An 11,264-nucleotide genomic window follows, 5' to 3' on the forward strand; every position below is an offset into this window, starting at 1 on the left:
CATCTCTACATCGGAAGCTGAATCAGACCTCAAACTTTTGCTTTTGAAAATATATTTATAAGATTCAAAAGAATCAGTAAACTTAGGAAGCGTGATAAATGGAATTAAGTATCTCCGAATGAAATTATGAGGATATATTATCAAGAATCCGTGGAGAATAGTATCTTGGAGAGTAAAAATACACAGAATGTAGAGTATGGATGGGATAATATTAAAATTGGTAAATTCAAATTTTCTGAGACTTCAATTGCCTACGATGGCAGTAGAAGGATATGAACCTAGGAAAACGGAGGGGATGACATAAAAAATGGGATGGAGGAGGAAGTGGAAGAATCTGGACAATGATAAGGGTAAAAGGCTATATAGGTAAGTTAGTAACCCATCACGCCTTGAAACTGAAAAAAAGGAAGGGTGGTGGAAATGACTGAGTGAGAATGGAGAACTCAAAAAGAAAGGAGAGGTTGTATGCCGAAGGTTATTCAATATCGAGCTTAAAAAGAGGGTATGGCATAAAAAAATAACGCTATGAATGGAAGAAAGCTAACTGCGTGAGAAGAGATTAAGAGTATAGGGAAGGAATGTGTATAGGATCTCTATGACGGAAGGAACTAACCGGTGAGAGTTACTTTGGAGGATGGAATGTCATTGTAGGACGATTATTTTGGTACGTGGATTCTAGACTTAGAACTAAAATGACCAGTGAGGGATATGAATGTTTTGAATGCATTAGGCGTGGAAAATATCCCGTGATTTATTCTGAAAATCTGGGGTTGGATAGTGAAAGAACGATTTTATAACTATTACGGATGATGTATGTGGAGGGACGTTGGCACAGGATATTATGAAGAAAGATTTAATTCCGCTTCCGAAAAACAGGAAAGCTCTGGAAAGAGAACATTATAGGTCTATTAGCATAATTTTACACCCGGTGAAAAGGAACGAATAATGATGAACAGACCGATGGAGTAGACGAAACAAACGACTAATTGGGCGACGATAAGTCTGGTTACACAGGAAAAAATTAACTTGTGATGCACTAGCAATGATGATGTCCATCTCGAGGAGGTAACCTAGGATATGACCAGCACGTTTTTGGTGGCTATTTATGATAGGAATACGTCTATAATATTACAAATATATGAATAGTTATAATTATAGTAACCGTAATGTACTTATAGCAATTTTTTTACAAAATATATATGCATGCCGAACTTGCTGCAGAGATTTTAGCCATATGCAATGCAATCGGTGGATATGTGTCTAAACTTCATTACTCAACTGAAATCGGCATATTTGAAGTACATCATCAATTTATAAATTTAAAACCTGAAGGCATATGGGAAAAAATGAACACCTTTATATCGACCGAGGGAGAAATAAGTAGCGTAAGAATAAATAAATGGGCAAAAAAAGTTTTTCTGATCCGCTTACTGTGGAAAAACACTAGCAAAGAATAAGGGATAGTAAAATTAATAATATATTGATAACAATAATAATATATATTTTCTTAGGTCGTACTTCTTATCAATTTCGTAGTACTTTCATGATGAGCGGCGAAGCTCTTATTGTATTGCCTCAGATGATCATCATATTTCTCGCTTCAGCTCCATGATGGCATCATTTATTAACTCTTTGAAAATAGTTTTAGATTCAATGTTTTCACTCTTCAGCAGTATCTATATAACTGTTAGTTATTAGCATTTTCTCCACTTAAGTATTGAAAACTATCTGCTGCCAAAGCGTTTCAATGACATCTGAATTGCACCACATCGGCTCTCCCAACTCCCCCTGTGATATTCTAAGTATTGATTGCTAACTGGTAGTTTTTTACATAATAACAAAATTATCAATTTCTAATTTGTAGTTTTTTTATGGAGGTACGCCTTCCCAGTTTCTGGTTTTACGGCGTGCCGTTATCTTATGTGCTTCACCCGATTTAGCCTAGGATGAGTGCTGCATGATTTGCGTGGAATAACAACGTGCCACAAAATATGGTGGTGGTATGCATAGTGCCTCATAGATCTTACACGCGGGCCACAGAAATGTTCAAGTGAACCTCATAGTGTTAGACTTCAGAAAGGCATTCGTTTAATTTCCGCATTCCCCGCATATTATAAAATTGGAAGCATGCGGTATTGATGGCACGAAAGAGGTTGGGTCTAGGTATACTTAATTAATTGAGACGAACTATACTACTCAAGTATACTCAGGTGTACCCCGAAGAAGAGTCAGGTCCACTTATGTCCCTTCTTCACATTAATAACATATCCAAAGCAACATCCGCCTCCTCGCAGTACATGTAGTAAAGTACAGAGTAGTTTATGGCCTTTGCGATAGATTGGCAATATCAATCAACCTTGCTGGCATAAAAGAACCTATTAGCGAGTCGGATCCTTATAAAGAAAGGCTGATAGCAGATATTAATGAGGAACCTGGCGCACGGGTGGAGAGATACGTAATGAGTTTTTGTAAATGTGTGTAGTAGAGTAAGTCAGAGCTATAATTAAGTACAACTTAGTATACGGTGAAGAATTATAGAGAAAGTATATCTCTTCAAATATGAGTTACACCGACCGCTAAGGAGATTCATCAATCGAATTTCGAGTTCTTAAAATATATAGGTGTCAACATTTCCTGCGATCCCACGTAAAGTAGACATATAGACTAAATATCTGGGAAAACCATAATTGTTGTGAAACATCACTAAGAAAAAACTAATAGCGTGTGGGACCTTAGAAAGAAGATCTGAAAGGAAATATGAAACAAAATAGCAAAGAAAGGTCATATTCGAGATGAGTTGTTACGATGAAAAGCGCGTTTACCGTATTTTCAGCGACTAGGCATGGGAACCTAAGTATACAGGAGAGCAGAGATAACTAAATGCTAAATTTGCCTCGTAAATTTGCAATTGGTTTTTCTCGGACGAAACGAACCATATCCTGTGTAAACGTCATTCTATGGTAGGCATGATTACGTGAAAAAATGAAAAGATTATAAAAAATAGATTTTTAATGTTATTCTACCTTCCATCTATTAAAGATACAACGGCGCGGCGTCTCAGTTAGAACATTAATCACGCCACTCTGGATTATGAGATTCATTACCTCTAATGCATTACGAGTTGAATTTGCATTCCTAGCTCTGAGTGTAGCCTAAATATCAATTGTTCTTCTCCTGCATTCGTCTCGTAGAATCCTCGGTGCCTCTTTCAAAGCGGTCGATGTTAGGTTAACAGTCCTGTGATCGCCTCATTCTAATAAACTTTAACGGCAGTTATATTACATAGGTCTACTGTAAACTCTCTCGTCAACATCCGTCCTCACAGATTCTTGGCTATATTTCGAAGAAACATCCATTCCATTCGTCTTTAGATTCTTCATAAGCTAACAAAAAAGGATGTCCACGCCCATGTCCAACTTTCCTAGCTTTCATAGTCTCAAGGGCTCCGTCGGCTTCAGCGCCTAGGATCCACATGCCAAGATAATATTCCTACAATGACATTCCCTCCTCCAAAGTATCTCTCACCGGCCTTCCTTCCTCCGGTTCCTCCCGTCATAGAGATCCTACACTCATTCCTTCCCTATACTCTTGATCTCTTCTCACTCAGTTAGCATTCTTCCATTCATACCGTTATCTTTTTATGCCATACCCTCATTTTAAGCTCGATATTGAATAACCTTCGGCATACAAACACTCCTTTCTTTTTGAGTTCTCCATTCTCACTCAGTCATTTCCACCACCCCTCCTTTTTTTCAGTTTCAAGGCGTGATGGGTTACTAACTTACCTATACCGCCTTTTACCCTTATCATTGTCCAGATTCTTCCACTTCCTCCTCCATCCCATTTTTTATGTCATCCCCTCCGTTTTCCAAGGTTCATATCCTTCTACTGCCATCGTAGGCAAATGAAGACTCAGACAATTTGAATTTACCAATTTTAATATTATCCCATCCATACTCTACATTCTGTGTATTTTTACTCTCCAAGATACTATTCTCCACGGATTCTTGATAATATATCCTCATAATTTCATTCGGAGATTCTTAATTCCATTTATCACGCTTCCTAAGTTTACTGATTCTTTTGAATCTTATAAATATATTTTCAAAAGCAAAAGTTTGAGGTCTGATTCAGCTTCCGATGTAGAGATGCTGCGAGAGATTTTCAAATTATTCCTAAACCTATAACATATCATTATGTCGTCTACATGCTATGTTTTGAAATCCTCTTCACTATCATATGTGTAGCAGTGCCCTTTAAGAATACTATACGACGCGTTTGTGATGGATTTGCTTATTTCTCTGCATAACTTTTCGTGTGCCTTTTACCTGTCGTTCCGAATTCTTAATCCAAATCTTCGTACGTCGTTTCCATCCCTCCCTTCCACGACTGAAGCGTTCCAGTCACCAACATTGTTAGATTTTGCTCACCCTGAGTCTCTATAATCATATCCTCGATCTGTTCGGACATTATATCGACTACTTGCCTCGCTATGTATTCTATTTTGCATGGAAACTTGAACCACCACGAGGTTGGTTGCATGCTTCTCCCTTAGTATCTCAAGGATTCTAAATATTACTTGAACTAAAACTATCTCAAGCACATCCATATTTCTGAATAATAACAAAGGTACATTACACTCACTTCCCTCCCAACCAGAAAGTTGAACCATATTCCCTTTCAGCTCAGGGTTCCAAACCATCCTTCCACCTCAATTCACAGAATTCTATAATATCGATTTTTGCATTTTCCAATGTTTCTTTTGATTGTTTCTATTTTCCATCCCCCGTCTTGGACATCAAAATCCGCCCACCTACATTTACCACTTTTTATGCTACTATATTTATAAAACTTCTTAATTCATTGCTAAAGATGATAAAGATGATGATGGTGAAACGTAATTTTTGCACACAGTGACGGGCCTGAAGACGTATCCATCTTCGCTGCCGCGAACAACACTCGCCCTACGTGAAATGGATCCTCTATTTATCTAAATCATTAATATTTATCAATTTCTCTATATCTCTATCATATTATCAAAATCTTTGCGCTGTCATCCGAATTTTCACAAAATATTTTTGTTTAATCTGATTAATTATGATCACACGCACTGATATTACCGTACACACGTTTTTCATTCGTTTTGCGTTCTCTGAAACTTTGACCCTTCGCCAATAATAATACGTGGGACTGTATTTAATCAGCGTCTACAATCGAATAATTTCTGAAAATTGTCTTTCCCTATATTTATGGCCAGAAATGAAACACTTTTTGCTTTTACTCAAAGGTATAAAGAAATAAGTTTCCTATTTCTGTATGCGCGAAAATAAATTTTCATACGAATAAAGTATTTCCATATTGGATGGCATTTCTAGCCGCGTGTTCCACTAATCTTTTCAAAGTAAACAGCTACTTATTTCAAAGTAAAATTATTCACACACGCATTTGCATGCAGCACTCACTAAGCCGTTGCATCAGATGTGACATGCTCATCAAGTATTCACTAATGTTTGGAATATTGTAAGGTTACTCAAGGAGGTGTTTAATTTCCACTTCAACCACTAGCTTCAAGGGTACAACGAAAAGCTGTATTCTCACATTTTATAATTGAACAAATGTAAGCTTAGGATGCTCTAACATCATCTTTAAAAAGTCTGTTTAAAATATTTAACATGTATTTCTTTTCTAAAAAAAATATTATTTAAATATTCGAAAACCAATGAGATGGAAGTTGAAATGGTTGTGCGACTGCAAATTTTCGTACAAGGTCGATCAAATAAAAAAAACTACGTCCTATCACGGAAATACCGACTGACTTAATGATTTATTTCTACGGCTAGCGAATTAGAAAGTACACTCGAATTTTGCAGTTCCAGAAAGGCTCCATAATAAGAAGAGCATGGCAAACCATGAGCAGCGAAATATACGCAGGAACATCTTTCTAATACACTGCGAACCACTTATAATGAGTTTGGATGAGGGTGATAAAGCAGTTGCACGTACCCACATGCATACCACTCGGTCCCTAAAATAAAACGCATCCTTTGAATTATACTTTTATATTCAGGTTTAGGCAATACATGCCAACTACTGATTAACGTAATCTGCGTCTCGCATTGCGCAATACATATTAGTTGAGGAGTTGGGGGAATCATGTTTGAAAAATTTAAAAATGTGATTGAAAAGATAACATGATTAAAAAAAAGCATTTTTATATGAACCTACTGCCCCCTTATCCGCCTCAATAGGCGTGTAAGGGGGAGATAAAGACATCAGCCGTAGAAATATGATTAGATAATTTTCTAACGAAGTTCCACCGAGTATTTATTTAGGCCCCAGATTCCTCGGATATAAAACGAAATGCCATGTGTATCAGAATGTTCAATCAGAGACCGCATGGCCGGTTGTCTTCAACTTTGCCAAGACTTCTCAGTGATATGATACTGAAAACATAAAATTCGCCGTAAAACGGCGATCATGACAATATTGCTGTTGCAGTTATATGAGAAAAATGTTAATACCTATGAGTTTCCGCCGCATTGCGTATCCCAGGACTCATTTTATACCACTGGTTACACTGCCGTTTTTTCAAAACTTCTTTTTCAAAGTTAAAGCAAATCAACTGGTGAAATTTACAGGACTAAGGCAAGATGCATTCTGTTTCTCTCTGTGAATGATTCCAATCATGTATTTTCCAGTAAATTTATTTATTACATAATATTTCCTCCATAAGTTGGGCTTAAGACGTTCTTTGACCTTACACATATGCTAAGGCCTGACGGAACGGTGGTTCCATATTCATTTCTATTGCACCTGCTGTTAATCATTTGGTGAATTGGGTCACTGCATTGAATTTAGTAATTAAATGGGTTTTTTATGACTTGGAAAATATACATTCCTTACAAAATTAACAGGTGGCCTCAAACATCTTTTGCGCGGCTATGTGTAATAATCGGAAAAGTTTTGACACAGGATGATGGCATAATTCTTTAATATTTTATCATTCCAAGAATTAACAAATAAATATGTGTCATAACTTAATAAAAATAGTGAAATACATCCCGAATAAATCAATCCTTGTTATTCGCCAGGATGACCACTTACAAGATTGCCTTCTCTGCAAGATTTCTGCTTTAATGCTGACTCAAATCAACCTGTGAGTAATACAGAAAAAGCGCAAGAAGGATTGTTTTTCTTCCTAATAATCATTCATTTCCTAATTTCACAGTATTACTATTATATACGCTAGAATCTAAATCCGACCTTAAATATTTGTAGACTATTCACATTTTCGAGGGACTTCTCGCACGGTGGCTCGAAATTAAATATAATTACATTAAGAATCACTCTTTTCCGGTAGTTAATTGATAAAAAGGAAATAGCTATTGAAAAGGTCTATACTAGGAGTCCAGAAAGAATGGCTAAACATATCTATTGCACCTGCAGCTAATCTAGTGACAAACTCGATCACTATATTGAATTAGGTAATGAAATGTTTTTTTTTAATTTGGAAAACAAGTTTCATTACACAAATAAAAGGTGGCCTCAAATATCTTTCACACGGTTATGCGCAATAATCATTCGGCAACGATATGACATGGAATACCTCTAAAACTTTTTATCATTCAGCATATTTACTAATTAATATACGTCAGAATTCAGATAAAATAATGAAATACATCCGCAATACATTAATCTTTGTCCTTCGCCTGGACACTAATAGTAACATTGCCGTCATTGCATGATTTCTGCTTTAAAGCTGAATCAAATCAACCACTGATTTTAACAGAAAAACTCAAAAATCATTGTTTTTCTTTCTGAGAATTATAACTTTCCCACATTTCCCTGTAAAAGTATGAATTAACTTAGATTGTTCTGATTGGCGTTTATCTCCCTCTGACAGTTCACATTTATTTCGGTATTATTTTCTCAAATCCCTGTTACATTCTGGTTACATTGCACTCACAAGGTATGTAGTTGAGTAAATCATCCGATTCATGACATCGGCCAGAGAACCATTTGGTCATCCACTGTGTTCCGAGGCGTTGAGACTTCTAACTTGTACCATGATTAATGTTCGTTTCTATTCGTAAATTATCACTACTCCCGCGTCAAACATCTTCTGAATGACGGTTCCAGCGGAATAACTTTTGGTTGTACCTTGGCGCTACTTGATTTTTGGATGCGGTATTGTTGAAAGATGCAATCCCTCCCAAAAGGTATGGAATCGTCACAAGTCTACCTTGGAACCGTTGTCTTTCCTTTTTGTGGTCTTGTGTAGTAAGCGGCTCCAAAATTCTCCAAGTGCTTTTTTGAAACGGCTCCAAAGTCCTTCCGGGTCCGCCGTAGTTGACGCGAAGAACTTCTTCATTCTATCTCTTGTTAGTCCTGTTAGCAGGACAAAGGGATTATTAGTCCTCGCTACTGAGCATAAATAAGTGCATTCGAGATATGTTAAAAACTAATGGTCGGAATATTGATATATGGCTTGAAAGTTTAATAGGTACTATTGACGGAAATATTTATGCTGAATATATTTAAATTAATGCGCAGGAGAAATGCACTTCTTGCCAAGAGCGAAAATTTTTCAAGGTAATACATTAGAATTGAAATGAAAGGCAGCACTTCCAAATACAGGTTTACTGTCAAACCTCCTGTATTTCTAATTCACAAGTTTAATATTTCTCAGGAAACACCTAATGCGTAGTGAACAACAATATTGGATTCAGGAGCATCGGTTGGGGTTCCCCATTCCCAAGATATGTTGGTAAGTGACAGATATTAAAGGCAAGTGGACCGGATAATACTCTGTCTGTACTGCTCTTGTCCCATTTCGACTGCGTCTTTCAGTTTTAGAAGTGGAAAAAGCCGTTTTTGAGCATTCGATTTGACATACATTTCATTATTTTATCTATACCCGATGAAAGACATAGTTAAATTAAATGAGGAAGTCAGTATTCATTTTTTTACCCCTCCCGATACTTAACAAAGTATCTACAATAAGTTATCACTCCCTTCTTCATAATACATTATTTGCAAAATATTGCATTATGAAGACCTTATTTTCGGATTGTGAACTGCTGGTGTCAACATCAGTCACAAAGGTTAGTTAAGACTTATGTGCTATTAATAATAAGACTCGTAGCTTATTATTACTCGTAGGTATTTATAACAGATGCAGTACGTTGTTCGCATCAAATACCAGTTTTTGCTTTAACACCAGATTTCTGATAATTATTACGTCCAAAGTTACGTTAGATAGGTTTGGCAATTTTTTGTACCCACCTTAGTCAGATAACATGAGATTTGGATCGATCTCCTTTCCCCCTGAAATCTCGCGTGAGATTGTTCTATATGCAACCTACCGCGGCGGCGCTTCCATCCTATTACCTTCCCTTCCACTTTCCTCCCCGGGCGCAATCAGTTAAGTTACTGGGTTCATCCCCCGGTGTGTTGTAACCCTCAGAGCATCCCCCTTGGGTCCTGAATCACTGTTCACAATGCGTATTTTAGCTAAGTTAAGGCTAATATTCATAATTACTTAGACCGTAGTTAAGGTATTTGGAGGAGGCGACTGACAGCTGAAGTCATTGGCATAATGCATTTAATCATAGTATATACTTTATCCTCCTACTGAAATATTTAGCCATGTGATAATGAATTTCACGATTCCCACTTCCACGGGACTATCCTTTCCGAGCAACGTCGGTTAGTACTTTATATAAATGTATAAGATGTATGGAATCGTTTTACATCAAATCCTACATAATAGGTTCCTACTAAAACTAAAGTATTGCATTTCAAATTCTAGGCTTACTAGGGAAGAATGTTTAGAATTAACAAAATTCTCAACTCAACGCTTTCGAAGAATATTCAATAGTATTTTGGTCAACACAATTTTCCGATAAAAATACTGCAGGAAAATAGATGTAACCTAATAAATTCATCGATTCTCAGCTCAAGTCTAATTCAGTCTCAAAACAATTTACCTTCATCCAAAATAAATATAATTAAAAACATTCAAGTGTATTTCAAATGTCAGAAAACCCTTTTAAAAAAACTCCTGTTCTCGTTTTTTAACATTTCTAAAATATGTTGTTCTACTAAATAATTATACCACTTCAATAAAAGGTTAGAAGAAGTATTATTAATTATTTTAACGGTAAATGCACTTACCGTACTTCATATCGTCGTCGCTGATCCCGCATGTACAGTGAAAATGGCGTCGAAGATGAAGGAGTCCCACAAAAATGGCATTCTCCTGTTCCGATAGCCGATCCTCCCTGTGATCGACTGGTGTGGTTAGCATCAATACCTGTGGAAGATGGACCAGAAGTTAATCATCAGCAATTATATATCCAGGATACAGCCATTTTATGTAAAATCCTTTAGCCATAACCGATTCAACTTAAACATCCAAAACTTTTCCTGAGGCAACGCACAAGTTTCATTCAAGCAATACCTCAATGGTACAATTTCATCTAATTCAGCAATTCAAGTTTCTGGGAAGATTCAGGAATTACCCGTCTAAACTGTAGAGATTGAATAGCTTACATCATGTAAATTCAACAAATCACGTTCGCTAAATCATGACGGAAGAACTTCAATGCAAGGTCTCGTAAACATTCATCATGGCAGCGAATTAAATGTGAATTAAAGCTACGTAATCCATAATAACTTAAATTTGAACTGCAAAAATTTAAAGTCGATACCTGAAGCACATCCACACCAATGAAAATGCAATATTCCTAAATCTCAGCTCCCTTTAAATTTTTAATGTATAAATGTTATCTTATTTCACAATTCCAGAGGCGAATCAAAACATTCAAAAATCGACATAATGTACGATTACTACTTATGATTAGAAATTTTATCGAAATGATTCAGCATAAAACTTAAAATTTCCAATAGACTATAAATATTTTTAAATAATCGTTAAAATAACTACGATAGTTGTACTCACCTCGCTAACCTAGTTTTATGTCCATAGTTGCGGCTTATCCACGCTCCAGAAAACAACCGCTGGGTGATATCCATCCTTCTCCTAATGCATTTAACCTGCAAGAAAAGACAAGTTGAAAAACCGTGAAATGGATTATTTCCATGAATAGGCTCAGAATCATTAAATAAAAATTCATGTAAATAAATTGCTTTTATCAGCGAGTATTACCTCTGTGATTTCAGTGAAGTAAGAGATAATTTTCACAAGCAGGACAAATTATCTGCTTGGCTTTCTAGTTCAGTTGCCTTTTATTTATTCTTCA

The 11,264-nt window shown here is 36.3% G+C and overlaps 1 long non-coding RNA gene across 1 annotated transcript; it reads right to left on the minus strand.

Moving 5' to 3' along the window:
- Window positions 1-8,175: 8,175 nt before the first annotated feature.
- LOC124170499 lies at window positions 8,176-10,308 on the minus strand. The gene is made up of 2 exons (XR_006867479.1): window positions 10,177-10,308; window positions 8,176-8,388 (listed from the first exon to the last, which is right to left on the minus strand). It is a non-coding gene; the product is annotated as an uncharacterized LOC124170499 (long non-coding RNA).
- Window positions 10,309-11,264: the final 956 nt, after the last annotated feature.

The sequence above is a fragment of the Ischnura elegans genome, chromosome X (assembly GCF_921293095.1).
Source record: "Ischnura elegans chromosome X, ioIscEleg1.1, whole genome shotgun sequence".
In the NCBI taxonomy this organism is placed as follows: domain Eukaryota; kingdom Metazoa; phylum Arthropoda; class Insecta; order Odonata; family Coenagrionidae; genus Ischnura; species Ischnura elegans.